Genomic DNA, 16,330 nt, shown 5'->3' on the forward strand with positions numbered 1-16,330 from the left:
CGGGCGAAGGCAAACTGAAATGTGTCCCTCTACGGTGGGAATGAAAGCGAAGAAAATTGCTTAAAGTAAAATATAGTTTGGAAAGAGTGTAAATCTTTAAAGGTTTGTTGCTTTGCGGAGTAAATTCTAATTATTGGAATTAATGTGATAGGTTGTTAGAGAAAAATGGCAACGGTTCTTGAAGCCATACGACGAAAATTCCGATGAGTGAAAGAGAAAATTTGTGTTTGATTTAATGAATAGCAGCATCTGGTAGAGAATTTGGCTGTATTTTCTACTCTGATCACGAATTCCTGAAATTTCTTCACTTTTCAAAAAGCGATTCACCGATTTTGGGTGACAAAAGAGGGTCACACATGCCGCTAACTGAAAACGTCAATATTTATTTTCTGTCTCGTCAACTATACGCTGGAATACTTACAGTCACTGTACGAGTACTCAGTGAAAATTCCTTGAAATAATTCTTACTGCTGATAATCGTAACAACAAAAGTCAACAACAAAATAAGAAAAATGGTGGCACGGTATCGACTACAGTAAATTGCATACATACATAAATGCAAATGCACACACACACCCACACATAAATGCTTGCGCAATTGAAATCTGGCGAAATATAGTTTCCCTACTGCTATCGTTGGCGTCCTGCCACTAAAGTCAACATAAGAAAACTCGATTTGAAATGACTCTCTATTCGGTCTTTGATTTCAATCCAATTTTCCTCTTATTTAAGCACAGTAAATAATAATTAGATATGCTTGATCCATGTATTATGTTTATGTGTATGAACTCCCATTCGAGTTCCACTCACACACATGTGCACATGTATGTATATGTTCTAATATGAAGAGTAATTTTTGTGTCCACATTCAATGCCAATTTCTGGTGTCCCTTTTAGCCCATTTTCTGTGGCACTCCGCTGTGTTTCAAAGCAAACGATTGTGTATATGTATATGTGTATGCGGTTATTTGACGTAATTACACTCAAGACCATTGCTCAAATTGGCTTTTTATGTGAAACTCTTTTCATACATATGTACAAAGAAACTCGAAACAAGCATATACTACTAGTATCTTCGTTTTTGTAACGACAGCCAACAGTTGAACATGGGAACGAAGGCTTTAAGTTGATCTGTCACGAGTCCAAGCCGGGATGCTGAACATTTGCAGAATATTTCCTAAACGGCACTTGCAATGAAAGCCTAAACTTAATTTTTAGTTAGAAACTAAGCAAATATTTACATACATACTATCAAAAAATGATCTGTGGGCGCGTGTATCAAACGAATGGAATATGTGTCCAGAATTATGAACGTAACCGTTAATACATAAAGGACAGACATATTTTTTTACAAAAAGTGTTTGCATATATGTATATGTATGTGTATTCTTACCACTTCAGAAGCACGAATAAGCACCAAAGCAAACCAACAGACGCTATGGAAAGATTTTTGTATTGCCTTTTTACCAGCCGCGCTGCTGGTCAAAAACATGGACACATTCCGCCATGAGTTCAATAAGCGTTAAGTTGGCTGGGGATTTCATAAATTACACGATTTCGTTTGCAGCAAGCAGTGCTGACGACGCTGCTGCTCTTGACCATTACCAGTCAATGCTAATGCTTTTTTAAACGACCTCCGAATACCGTTACTGCTCAGTGCCCAGAATGCTTCATTGCGTTTGCTTGAGTCGCTGCTAGATTATCGTTAGTTTAGCATTCCGTTATCCGACTGTTTTCGGCCATCAGCTGCTTTCGAATGTCTATACAAATGTACATACATACTTCATATATATATATCATATATTTATATACATATATGTACATATGTATATCAGATTTCACGAATATTTTTGCTTCATTGCTTTATTTTGTGCTTTTAGACGAACTTCTTATGTACGTTCGTATACAAGTAGACCACTCGGTCCCTAGCGGTTTCGCGACAGCATTCAACGGCATCGCAATTATTCTGTGATTTCATTTTATTTCATAATTAATATTGATCGTCTTTTGCGTTTGGCATTTGGCATTGATGTGAGTTACATTTCGTCTTCGTTTTGGTTCTCAAATAACAGTTTTTCTATACTTTGATGTCTCGAACTGAGGAGGTCGTGTGAGACGACTATCGTTGAAGGAATTTGGAGTTTCAATTCCAAACCAAGGAAAATCATGGAATTTTTGAGAGTAAACATTCTCGGGCGGGTAAAACAATATTTTTGAAACACTTCCAAGTTCCTTGAAAAATTCAAGAGTAGAAGGTTTTGACATTTTTATCTGTATGTGTGTTAGTAAGTGGCATCACGACTGATAAAGCAGTCCTTTTATTTTTTGTTGCTGGGAATTCGTAAATTTTGCTTTTCGTTTACTTTTTTTCTCAATTAGGGCTTTTTGTTCCGCTATTTATTTGATATTTCAGTTTTATGACGTTTCTCGTTTGCAAAGTAATTTAAAGATTTTGGCATTTTCTCAGCTTTCTCTATTAAGGGCCAAGAAAGCTTTGCGCTCGTACTGGCAGGGTGCGTCGTCATAAAAGACGGAAGTTAAACATGTTTGAGAAACTTCGTTTCATACAAAAACGACGACTAATATCACAAGATCTTCTCCGTTCCCACAAAAGTCGGGTCGGTGTAACCGGAAAGGACCCGGATTTTTATGCGGCCAAAGACTGTCAACTCGGCTAAATTTCTGACGCCGTATCGTCATCACGAGTACTCCGCTTGACTACCTTTTATGCTATTACTTATGTAAACGAACTCATGGCAACACTATTGGTTATGCTTGATAAGGAAATAGAAAAGGTAGCAAAAAGTATTGGTTTTGTCTTTTAGTGCCTATCACCTGACTGATTGTATTAAAAATTATTTCAATTAAAGAAAATTATGATATGTAAAAAAGTTGTATTTTAATTTTTTTTATGTTTTATATACCGGCCTTAGAAATGCGGCACCCTGTAGCTGTCGCCAAAACCTTAGAATGTACACAATGCTGCTTGGATTGCACAGAATTTGAACGGAGAACATTTAACGATGGAAATGCGTTGCGCAACCTATTTCAAAATATTGATGCGACATAAAATGGAAATGAATCTAAATTGAAAATTACTCACGGGAATGAAAACAACAGTAATTCGAATGCTAAGGTAATGTGTTAGACAGAGGCCAGCAAAAAAGCATGACCAAGTGATAACAGCAGAGCCTTTCCAATGACTCAAAAACTTTCTTCTTCAGCCGATTTACTATATATTAAAAAGTCAAATTTCGGCACTTTGTCAATAAGTCAGCGAAGCTTATGTAAGCGCTCACGAGCTTATACGAGTGCTACAGAAAATTTTCCAGCGGATTATCACAAGCTTTTGCCTACACTTGTATTTATTGCAACCACTCACGAGAGTGGTGGGCCAGACGTAAATTTTCGGTAATAAATTCGAATTGTTGAAATGCGCCAAAGTTGCTGCCTCCAGGGCGCATACGTCATTTGCATTTGTCCCATTAGAACAGTTTGTTGTGTATCATAAACGCATTCACATCAAGTTCTAATATAATATTAGCAATGTTTAAACATAATTCTGTCGACTGTTAAAGCACCATTTGGTAGCTAAGAAAAACAGCCATAAATAATGCTCTTAGCTTTGCGAGTAAATATGTTAGAATGTGTGGAAAAGAAATTGCAACTTGCTATATGAAAAATTACTATTGATATTTATTGCATTGAAAATTTGCCTGCATACAAATTGCATTAAATCGACTTCAACTATGATGCAAATACTATACAGTGCATTAGTAGATAGTAAAGTGGGGTTTAGCTCACGACACCAAGCAGTAAATCGCAGAGGACAATTGCTGAAATTTGAATATTTTTGGATTTTTGGAAAATGTTCTTGAAGGAGGCAACTACGCTGGAGGAGGCTTAGCGAGATCAAAGTCAAAACTATTTGAATTTCACAGGTTCAAATATTCAGGAGAACTAGAGAGTATAGGATGAAACATCTAAGCAGCTTTTTGATGGATTCAAGTCGCCTTGCCGATGCTGGAGATGCAACTGGACATTAGAATACATTAGAACAAAACCTTTAGTAACCAAACTTCAATCACACATAAACTGTCTTCTATAGCCATTAGGTTATTTTTCTCAAATAGCTTAAGAACATAGCTTTTACTCAGCTGCAGGCGCTGCCAATGGCTCTCTAATGGTTGCATGTGAATCAGCTTGTTAGCATCTCCATCCAACACACACCCAAACACATGTAAACATATTTGAGCTCACACACATACATAGATGTAAATAAAATTGTTGTTGTTGTTGTTATTGTTGTTGCTGCTGTCCTTTCATTTGTTGTCATGCATAAATTTACATTTTTATTTTAGTGCGACGAAAAGAATCCAGCAACTTGTGGACTGCGTAGCACGCTGAATGAGTTGAAAAGCGAGCATTTATTTATGTCATCCGGTTTGTCAACATTGCAAATCATTTTGTCAGTTTCCGAGTTATATTTGCAACAAAGTTAAATGGCACTAACGGCAGCAAGCGACACATGCTCGACACTCGCACACACACAGACTTGCACTTATGAGAGTGTTGCACGCAAACGACAAACGCTGTGGACGGCATGCCGTTGTAATGGTGTGACATGCAACGCTACTGCCACAAAGACCCAGAAAAATGCAGCCCGCTTCTAGCAGCGCCTGGTTGCAACTGCAACAGGAAGGAGCGCCACATTCCGCTCGCCCACCAAAGTTGCACTTGCACTCATTACCCCGCTCAGGGAGTTTAATATAATACTTATGACAACTTACTATTGTGCATGTGCGCATGTATGTGTATGTGCATGTTCGATGCCGTGCCAGTCTGTCATTTATCCAACTGCAGCGGCGGTAAATTCTTGTGGCAATCCATGCGAAAGCAATGACTGGAGAATTTCTTGTGACAGCTGAAGCGTGCGATTCGAGTGTTTTGGGAAAAGTAAACAACTAACGGCATGTATGTGTGTGTACGTTCATGTCAGAACTTATAGATCGCAATGAGCTTACAGTTAAAGATGAGCATGGCAACCGAACTTTGGTGACATATTCCAAAAGGCGTTTATTAGGGGGTCCGCTTGATCGTTTATGGTGGGAATATTAGCTTAACCTGAAAATGAACATTAGGAGACTATAGTAACCTATACATAAGTTACTATAAATCATAAAGGATTACTAATTGCATGCCACATGCCGCATAGCTTATCAGCAACATTCTCATCTTTGTTTAAAGAATTTTTCTCCTCTGGCATCTTTTGACACTCTTTTAATTCCACTTCAAACAATAATTATTGTTCTAAATAAAGTACTTTTTCACAAAAGCAAGCCAACTTGACGCATCTTCACTTACACCAGGGCACTTACGAGTATGTTTACCACACACAGCACACCAAGCGAGAAAATTAGAAAAATATGCATACAATGTGAGTTCACACATACACACACACGCCCGAACAAAATGCGTCCAAATTTAGTGCACACATTGTGCTCACTGACCTGACCGACCGGCGTTGTTGTAGACAAAACAAAAATGCTCTCACCCCCCTCGTCAGTAGCATAATTAGATAAGAAGAACAAAGGCCATGTAAAAGCGAAGAAAAAAGGGGTTCCCAGCTGCTGCAATGCAGAGTGTAAATATTTTCTATTGTTTTAGGCAGTCAAAAAAGAAAATTGAATAAATCACTCTATGCTGCAACAACAATAACTACAAGGTAAACAGCAACAAAGTGACAAAATTGACCCAAAACTGAGCGGAGCCTCGCTTGTTGTGAATATGTATGTGCGTGTTTGTGTCTGTGTCGGCTGACTGCCCAATTGCTTATTAGATTAGCAAACCTTATTACTTGAATAAGCACGCTGCCTTTCTCACTTGGAAACCACTGCAGGGACCCTAATTGTGCCTTAACTTCTGCTCGTCTGGTGTTTATTTGACAAGGGTCAAGCACATGAGTCGACCAGTTCGCCTCTGCCAGGAAGAATGTCGTCAAGCTAGTGTTAGCTTTGCTTGTGCTTAAGTGTGAACTACAGGGAGGGTCGAAAAGAACAGTTATTACAAAAGAAAGAGTCCTATAGTAAATTCAGTAATCAGAGTCAAAATTAAAGCTGCAGACTACACTTAGCCATTTCTGAAAAGCTTGGTGCCAAATATAAGACAGAAGGTTTTAAGAATTTCCTTAAAATATCTCAGTCCGAAAATTTTAATATTGTGTATCTAGCGGCCAATGTAAGTATTCCTTCCATTTCACCCTGTTTTGACTCAAGGGCAGACTATTGTCGATCAGAGATTATCTTTGAATTGCAGTAACATACCTCAGAGTTGTATAAGTATTTTCTGTAAAAAAACAGCTATAGGCAGTATGGTCGACAGGTTCGGTATCTAGGGACCTCAAAAGCTTTATTCCGATTTCGATTATTTTTGGATGATGTGGCTTTATTCCTATAACTTCATTGTTTGGTTAGAATAGCCATTACCATTTTTATCCCCAACGACAAGGACGAGCAAGGACGAAGAGACAAACGGACAAAAAACAGTCACTCGGAATTTATTGATACAAATTATTCGGAGAGGACCGTTGATGACGAACCGCATCCAGGACGGACGTCAACATGAACTGATGATCGGCACGTCAATAAAATAAAGGAATTGGTGCTTGAGAATCGACGGTCAACAGTCAGAGATAGTATAGGCATCGTTGGAATGTCGGAAGGATAAGTTAAAACCATTTTCAAAAATCATTTGGGCTTAAAAAATTGAAAGCATGACGGGTTCCAAATTATTATGTATTTTCGAAAAATAACGTCGCATTATCGTCTCTGAAACAATGCTTCCCGACTACCAGCATGATATGAAACACATTATAATTGGCGATGAGTCTTGGATCTATTCTTACGACCCGGAAACAGACGATCAATTTTTCAAAATATTTCAACTATTTGTTAAAAGTCAATCAGCCGAATATCGAGACAAATATGAGCCGAGGCCGAAAAACGACGTTAACAGTTTTCTTCGATTATCGAGATAGTGCATCCCACCCCGCATTCTCTCCGTGCGCCAAACAGCCAACAAGAAACACTATTCGAGTGTTATGCGTCGTTTGCGCGAAGCTATTCGTAAAAAGAGGTCGGAATTATGAGCCGACATGTCTTGGTTTTTCCACTACGATAATTCACCGTCGCATACTGCATAGATTCATAGTGAGTTTTTCGCCAAATTTACAACCAAACCACCGTATTCGCCTGATTTAGCTCCGCGTGACTTCTGGCTATTCAGCAAACTCAACCGACAGCTCCGTTTGGAAAAAGTGTTGGCACAAGTGTATTCTGGCAAGTTTAAAAGATATTTCAAAAACACCGTTATCGTTCTGAGCAACGGTTGTCTCTCATCACTCTATCTATGGAAATATTATATTTATCCTATGAGTAGAATTATCACTTATATTTGGAATGATTTTTCGACTCACCCTCGTAAGTGAGTAGTTTACCAGGCACTCGACGCAGTTGTGTGTTTATTTCCATTGAGCCGAGTCGTCCGAGTCCGAGTCAATAGGAAGGCCAGTTAGCCAAGAAAAGTCTAAATTGCCGGCAAATTCATCACTTAGCTTTACGCTTTCATTGCAGTGTCTCATTTTCATTTTTACATACACACTTGTCATGTTCAGAAGCTTGCAAGGCAAACAGTTTTGAGTTTGCCATTGGGATTTTGATAGCCTCAAAGCGTGTATTGGATTTTCGAAATTCATACATTAACAAGGTCTTTCCTCGTGTACAAATCTATGTGATTTATTAGTGTCTCTAAGAGAAGAATGTAGCGCTCAATCTCTTCAATCCCAATAATACATACATATGTACAAGTATATCTGTACATTGGCGAACATAACTGCACCTAGTATTTGCAAATACATATAAGATCATGATTAGATATATGTAAGACAAGGGCAATATCAACGCCTGAACTTTGCACTTTCGGTGGAAATTTTCTGGAATATTTTATTCATTACTCCAAAACTGCGGAAGGAGTTACTATCATCTTTGACATTTTCTGAACAATATGTGAGAATAAATTATGTCTAAATTGTAATCTTGTAGAACCCCCAGAGGTGACTGATGCCCAGAGCATACCAAAATTATGGATGAAACACTTCTCCAGCCTGCTGAATGACAGTGAAAGTATAAAGTTAGAAGAATGCGAACCAGATTCCTCAAACGATGACGATGACGATGGATCAAATAGCAATTACCCGCATGAAGAACAGCAAAGCGGCGGGGCCCAATGGATTGCCGGCCGAGCTATGCAAAGACAGAGTCATCGCAGCTTCTTCCCATACGCATGTATACTTACATATACTATTTAACGGACCTAAATTTTTAATTAGTTCTACATTTTTGTGATCATGCTTCTAATGGCCTTCTTCTCTTCACTGCCAACAAGCGGAAAAGGGAATGAAAAGTGAATCAAAGAAAGTGGCCAAGTAAAATCACCACTGTGGCAACTACTCAACGCTGAGTGCTGCTAATGGGGAAATGAATGAATTTCTCGCTAATTTTACGTACTCGTGTTTCCAGCAAACTATCCTTCCGTCAATTACTTCGCTGATTTTTCCATTTCCAGTAATTTGCACACTTTCCACTTGCAATTCGCTGAGCGACCTAACTTCATTACTTAAATGTTGCCATTGGAGCTCGTCTTTCTCCGTCGCAACAAGTAAAAGAGAGGTGGCAAAGCAGTTTTTTGTTTAATTTTCTGAAAATATTTGTAATTCAGTTTCGCATTGCATAGACACACACATTTCGAACTGTAGCTGGATGTCAGCTCCTTCTAACTCCATTAGTTGCAGGATCAATATTATTTCACCGTTATTTCGTGCGTCTCGTCCGCAGCTTCTGCTGCGACCATTAAAGTGTCTAGACCGAGTGAATGTTGCACAATAAAACAAAAGGTGGCAACGTCCTTCCCGCGCATTAATGAAGTGTTAAATGTCGCTGATTAACTTCTTATCGACAGTCGGAGCAGCTGTGGCGTTGTGTGGCAAAGAGGACCCTCACTGTATGTAAGTTAGAGTGTCTGCCACAAATTGAGTTTTGCAGCGGCAAAAGAAGCTTGAGAAGGTCACGTGTGCAGCGGCGTGTGGGATATAAATTTATATTCGCTGTGCATTAATTTCACCCACACAAACCGCACAACAGCAATTATTGTCCTTTAATCCGCAGCAACACAAGTCATCTTCGTGTCTATTGAACTGGATTAGTGTGGTCATGGTCTCACTCGCTCCCCACGGCCATGTTCGTTTACCGCATAATATCATGCCACAACGCATTTTCAACCGTTAATTGCGGAAGTGGCTTCTCGAGCGTCGGTATCAGCTTTCGCTTTTTTCTACCGCGAAGGCAGGGTCACAAGCGTGAGAAGATGGGCAGCTAGCACAGGGTGCCGTGAAATAAAGTTTGTATTCTTTCAGAAGCCTTTAAGTGTATAAGAGATTTGCATGCCTTTACGGAAGGTATAAGGTAAGGTATGAATCACTTCCTCAAAGTCGTTTCTTTAAACCTTAGGTTTTCAAAAGTTTTTCTTATTAGCAAATTATTTTTAATACAATAATTCATAAACACCCTTTATTCGGGTTTGAATACCTGAAATGCAGAAAAGCACGACGGAAATGCCAATGAAGTGCATGTCAAAAATTGCCTCCAACTTGTCAGCGTTTTTTTTTAACAAGACACTATAATAGAAGTGCTTTAATTGTGTATAGTTGTGGGCAACGAATATTTTTCAGCCGGAAATTACTTATAACTATTAATATGAACTGCGGTAACCGGTAGTCGACACATTGGAAAGTAAAAAGTGTTCCTAAAAGTGGAGTGCTAAAACTCGGTTCCAAAGCAGCGTTTTAGATTTTAAACTCAAGAGCTCTTAAATTTAGATTCCACCTATCAATATGCACTGCACAGTGTGATAAACTGCGTCGGTATGTCTGTACATACGCGAAGTAAAGATACTTTTTTCAAAAGCTCTTTTTGACAGATCACGCGCGTGTCATATCAAGCCGTTATGCCATTTTTGTTTAGTATTGTTTGGTATTTTTTAATTGAAAGACTTGCGCCTGAACAACGTTTACAAATCTTTCAACTTTATTATGAAAATTCATGCTCTGTAAAGAATGGATTTCGCGTTCTCCACTCAACTAATGATCAACATAATCAGCCTACTGAGCGTACTCTTGGCAACACCATCACCCATCCTGACGCCTAGCATTCATAATATTCAACCAAACAAATCTCGTCCAGCACGCAGTGAAGAAAAAATAACAGTTGTAGCTGAGAGTGTACACGAAGACCGTGGAGAGCCACTTTGCCGTGATTCGCAGAAACTCAGGCTGACGTATGAACCGACTTGGGGCATTTTATGTCGAGATGTTAAATTGAAAGTGTGTAAAATACAGCTAGTGCATGAACTGAAGACGCTCGACCTTCCCAAGGAACATCGCTTCGCTTTATGGGATCTTGAAAAATTCCAAGAACATCTGACGTTTTCGAGCCAAATTTTGTTTAGCGATGAGGCCTATTTCTGGCTCAATAAATATGTAAACAAGCAAAATTGCAGCATTTGTGACAAAGAGCAACCTGAAGAAATTCAAAAGCTTCAATTTCATCCAGAAAAAACCTCAATTTGGTGTGGTTTGTGGGCCGGTGGAATCAACGGCCACGCACGTCAGTCTCCAGTTACCAGTCGAAATGCTCGAACGAGTAATCGAAAATTGGACTCAACGGATGGACCATCTAAGACGTAGTCGCGGCCAACATTAGAAAGAGATAATCTTCAAAAGATATATGCCAAAGTATGTTCTTTCGAATGATAATAAACATTCCCAATTGAATTTGAAGTTTCTGTGTTTTTTCTAAAAAAAAGTCGGAAACATCAAAATGAATAACTCTTTACTTCTTCATTGTAGAAATATATCTGAAATTCATGTTCCTAGGAAGTTACTTATTTGTCAGAACCGCCGTTATTCGACCACTAAAGCAATAACCAACCAATCAATATCAAGTCCTTGTATCTAAATCACTATATTTGACAAGATATCTTCACGAAATCGTATTATCCAAATCAAGAAAAAATCATTTTATATTTGTTTATGCTATAAGTAATGCACATGTGAATGGCATTACAGCCACGGTGCTTATTTTAAAATTTAAACCCATATATTCCATTTCATTCAAGTATTTTGGGGAAGTAAATTCTGCATCTACACAATCAGATAATTGCAAGACTCATTAAGTTAACACACAACCCTTATTTGGCGGCCATTAAACCCATGCCGCGGTATTTTATCTCCTTTCCTACGAGTACATGCTTGCTCATTGAATTATTACAGCCAACCTGTAGCTGCTTCGAGACCGCGAAGTAGGCTCCAACACCGCTTAACTTCGCGCTTCATCGGCGTATTGTGCAAAATAACCGTTATCGGTAGAATATGTATGTATGTATGTGCGTGTATGTGTGTGTATGTTAGTAGGGTTAATGTACCGTTCATACACATGTACACAATCCCATCGGCTATTTATATTTGTTGAGCGCATAAAAAACAAAAACAAAAACAAAGCCTTAGAGATATGTTCGAAATGAATAAAGTTTTGTAATTTGCCAAAGTTGTTAGAATATCGATTTTGATTTATAGCCAAGTTTGTCAAGTGCTCCCTGCGGCCGGTGAAACAGCGTGGGCCGACTTAAAAATTTACAAACACATGCACACGGCCGCATGTTGTGTGCATTTGTGTGCCGCTAAATGTATTCAACGATTCTGCCGAGTACAACAATAAAACAGCGGGAAAGCGGTTGCTCTGCTGCGCGCGGCTTTAATCGCACGCTCGCGCTAACGCTCGCGCAGACAGCGAAAACTTTCGCCGGCCTTTTGAGTGGCCTTTTCTGACCGCTCACTGCGCTCATTCGCTCGCTGTTTGTTCGCTTGTGTGTGTTCGAGCGATTAGGTTACTCCACAAAATATGGGCAAACATTCTCTGCGAATGAGATGAAGGATGGAATAACGTTCGGTGGCGGCGCGGAAACTCTCAGCGCTCATGACTTCAACGCACACATACAGACATGTACCGAGTTATGACTCTGCGCGTAAGTATGTGTGTGTTCACATCGTTTGCTTGTTGCCGGAAAGTTTGAGTTTAAATTGTAGCGAGCCCACTTAGCCAATATTAGGTGTTTGGTTGAGTTGAATTTAGTTAAGTGCAAGTTATTTATACACGTAATTTAATTTTCAATTACATTTATACTCGCTCTCACAGTTTTTCCATTGTTCTAATTTGCTTTTGTAGAGTCGAACATGAGCACTAGTTGCTGTAAACTTCTGCATGGCAACAAAAAAGATTAAGACTGTTTATTTCGCCTAAGCGGCTTCAACAGCGGCGCACAATTATGAAATGGCTTACCAAAAATGTAAATGGAGAACAATACCACTTTTGTGTTTGCTAGTACGCAATCAAAATTCCCTTTCTAAGGACCTGGCAATAATTGGAATTCCTCATGTTAAATAATCTAGCATTTAAAAGCGGTAATATTGAACTGTTTGTTAACGAATCTATCTACAATTCCACTAATTACATAATTACAACAACTGCTAACGAGTTGCCTTGAACGCACGGCTCCATTTACCGCTGCAGCAGCTTGCAGCTCGGATTCCAGCATTCCCACAGCAATACCGAGCGCAGCCAACGGAATCCCATTGGATATTCAGACATCAATGAGCTGCAGCCATCAGCCATCAGCCACTAACCACTAGCTACCCAAATGCTTGGCCCATCATTAGCATGCCCGGCCACCTGCTGGCAGCTGCCGCACTGCAGGTGATCCGGTAATGAGTTAAAAAGCTGTAAATTAATTAATGACCAGACGTGTGGACGGACCACGGACCACGGATCTGTTGCGCATTTTGCTCTTTTTAACTGTCGGTACTCTCTATGAGTGGACGTGGACGTATGAAAGCTAAGCATTCTGCGTGGACTCGCTTATGCCAATGAGATATGTATGTATATGCGTCTGTACATTATTACGTTCAAAGAGTAAGTAGTTGGTAATACCATTAGATTGTGTTGTCGCATTCAGCGGTAGAACTGAATAAGCGAAAACAAGTAAGACACGACTTTACTCTTCAAACACGCTCATGCAAAACTTTGATAACTATTATTTTCATTTGATCACAGGAATTGTTAAGGCATACTTTGATTTCTCAAATCCATCTCAATTACTCTTCTTCTTCCCCACCAGATCTCTCCAACGAAGTGAAGGTCTTCCTCTTCCTCTGCTTCCTCTGGTGGGTACTGCGTTGAACACTTTCAGAGCTGGATTGTTTTCATCCATTCGGACGATGACCTAGCCGCTGTTTCCTAATTCGATGAACCATGTCAATGGCGTCATATATCTCGTACAGCTCATAGCTCCATTGACACCGAAATTCGGCGTTGCCAATGCGCAAAGGACCATAATTCTACCGCAGAACCTTTTTCTCGAAATCTCATAATGCCGACTCATCAGCTGTTCTCATTATCTAAGCCTCTGCACCATATAACAGGTTGGGGATGATGTGTGACTTATAGAAATTGGTCTTTGTTCGTCGAGAGAGGAATTTACCTCTCAATTGCGTACTCAGTCCGAACTAGCACCTGTTGGCAAGAGTTATTCTGGGTTGGACTTCGAGGCTGACATTGTGTTACTGCTGGTTCCAAGATACATAGATGAAATTATTTACCACTTCGAAGTTAGGCTGTCAACAGTGACGTGGGAGCCAAGTCGCGAGTGCGATGACTGTTTGTTTGATGACGGGAGATATTTTCCCCCGTTCTCGTACACAACCAGACCCTTACGCTTCGCTTCCTTATCCATTCTGGAAAAAGCAGAACTAACGGCCAACGATATCAGTACCATCGGCGTACGCCAACAGTTGTAAACTTTTAAAGAAAATCAGACTGCTCCATTGAGCTCTGCTGCTCGCATTATTCTCTCCAGCAGTAAATTGAAGAAGTCGCCTTGTCTGAGGCTGTTGTTTCCTTTTCATTGGTAGGGTTTTTTACGTGGCAGATCCCAAGCCCAGCGCACAAACCTGCGGAGTGAATGTTTCGCCTTCTCACTTCAGCTCGCCTCTAATCTAAGACCGGAAGTTGTGAGCTGCTTGAGCCATTTGTAAAATAATCGTTTCTGATCACTCACAAGTGAATGGCCTTGAGAGAACTTTCTTCGCTTGCGTAAACTTCTACACATGGCTCCATCCTCTATCCTGAGCACATTACAGTTCGCAAATGTTTGAGCATAATAGATGATGATGACTTTGCGAATACCTTACAGGTTTTCTCACTTTCATTTTCACATATAAGACTAAACCACAAGAAACCCATCGTCCTCCCTCTTTCGGGCATACTTCTTGGTACATTTCGATTTGTTAAACTTGATATTCAGATGATTTCAGTTTTGTCTATTTGATTTTCAATTCCGAAAAAGTTTGAATTGAATACAAATCTAGAAGACAATGGTTGCCCTAAAATATGCCTGCCGCTTGTGGGTGGCTTAACACACATTTAATTAAGACACTTGTATTTGGTTCATTCACGTGTTGCATGAATAGATAATTTCGCCGCGCGCAACAAGCTGTTTGCGAAAGAAGCGGGCTTCACACCTGCAAGGTGAACACGTAGACGTACTTATGTATGTAGGTATGTGAATGACTATAGTTTATTATTACAATATTTTGTAAATTTTGTGACAGAATGCTGAAATGTAATTAACTTTAAAATCATACTGTTGACATATTGTGGCCATTTTGGCCACGCTTCATTCTGAGCCAACGCCGTGCCTTTCGTTTGGAACTCTAATTTACCCTTATCATACCTGCTAGCTGTCTGATCTCTTGACCGAAAGTGTTGTAAACCGGTGCCAATGCATGTGTAGTTGTGTGTGTGTGTAAGTATTAATGTAGCCTAATCTCATTGTTGGAAACGAAAGTAGAGCGATTTGGGTAGGCTTTTTGGGGTTAAAACGAAATTAATGAGTCTGTCATTAGACGGAGAGATGTGTAATCAAGGTTACTCCAGCTTTTCCTAGACGTTGATTTATTTAAATTGTGGGTCTTTATGCCTTTCAGCTACCGTTTCTTTGACGAGGTGCCCTTTTCGGTTTGTTTCTTTTTTGCAGATTTATAAGCATCCAATTTAATTATCAACGTCAATTGAAACTTTCTTAACAAATTGGATGTATTTCTGTGTGAAAAGCTGTTTAATTAGGGTAAATGTGGAGCGTACAAGGAAACCTTATGCTAAGTAATTCGGGACTTCGGCGATGATTATTACTTGTAGTACACGAGTTGTCACTGTAACGGTTGAATTTTAAATGAAACAATTTGCGCACGCTTTCAAATCTTGTGCAAAATGAGTTTAAGGTTAAGAGACTATTTTTGAAAAATTTAAAATTTTGCTTTTTGCCAGCTCTGCTTAACTATTACAAGATGTAAAATTAATTTCTTTCTTGATGTTTGTATGTGTATGTGCGCGAGAACAAAGTTTGTCATTTGTTCCCTCGGCGCATTGCTGTTTTACCACGAACACTTTCGCGTGACGAGTCAACTTTCTGGTTGCATTATTCACCAACTGCACCACAAGCACCTGCTTGTAGACCATGAAATGAATACTTGCCGCTGACCTGTACCGCTGTAAGTGTAGACGCCCCAAGCAGCGAGCAGTAAGCAGCACCAATGGACCAGCGAGCGAATGCGTCGAAGGACCAACTTTCTTTCGCATCAGTTTCTACAAAGGCAGAAACGCCTTACTTGCAATCGCTCAAAAATTTCAATACTCGCATATATTTTTACAAGTTAACAGTATTGCTCTGCTATATGTATATCGCCATATTTTGTGTCACACTTGCGTTCCGCCAAGACACCTCAAGCCTTTCTCGCGCTGTTCGCTTCCTTGCTTTGTATACTCGCGATGAGGCATACTAAATATGTCTGTATGTATGTATTTACCGCATAAGTGCATAATTTGCCGCTCAACAAATTTACTTGAGAGTGGGCTTAAAAGCGGCATTACCAGCACTTACCAGGCGAGGAATATTTAAGAAATACTCCAGTGTGCGTAAGTGAGTTTGGTGTTGTGTTTCACAAATGATTGATGAGCGGCCGTTTCTCCGTGAACTTGACCAGCCTTCAACCTTTTGACTTATTTGCCGCATTTGTGAAAAAATAACCTGGAATTTACAGGAAGGTGTACTTACGTCTCCTCGAATAACTCAGTTAAAGAAAAACACATTTTCACACACATTCAAA

The sequence above is a fragment of the Bactrocera dorsalis genome, chromosome 5, assembly GCF_023373825.1.
Source record: "Bactrocera dorsalis isolate Fly_Bdor chromosome 5, ASM2337382v1, whole genome shotgun sequence".
Classification (NCBI taxonomy): Eukaryota; Metazoa; Arthropoda; class Insecta; order Diptera; family Tephritidae; genus Bactrocera; species Bactrocera dorsalis.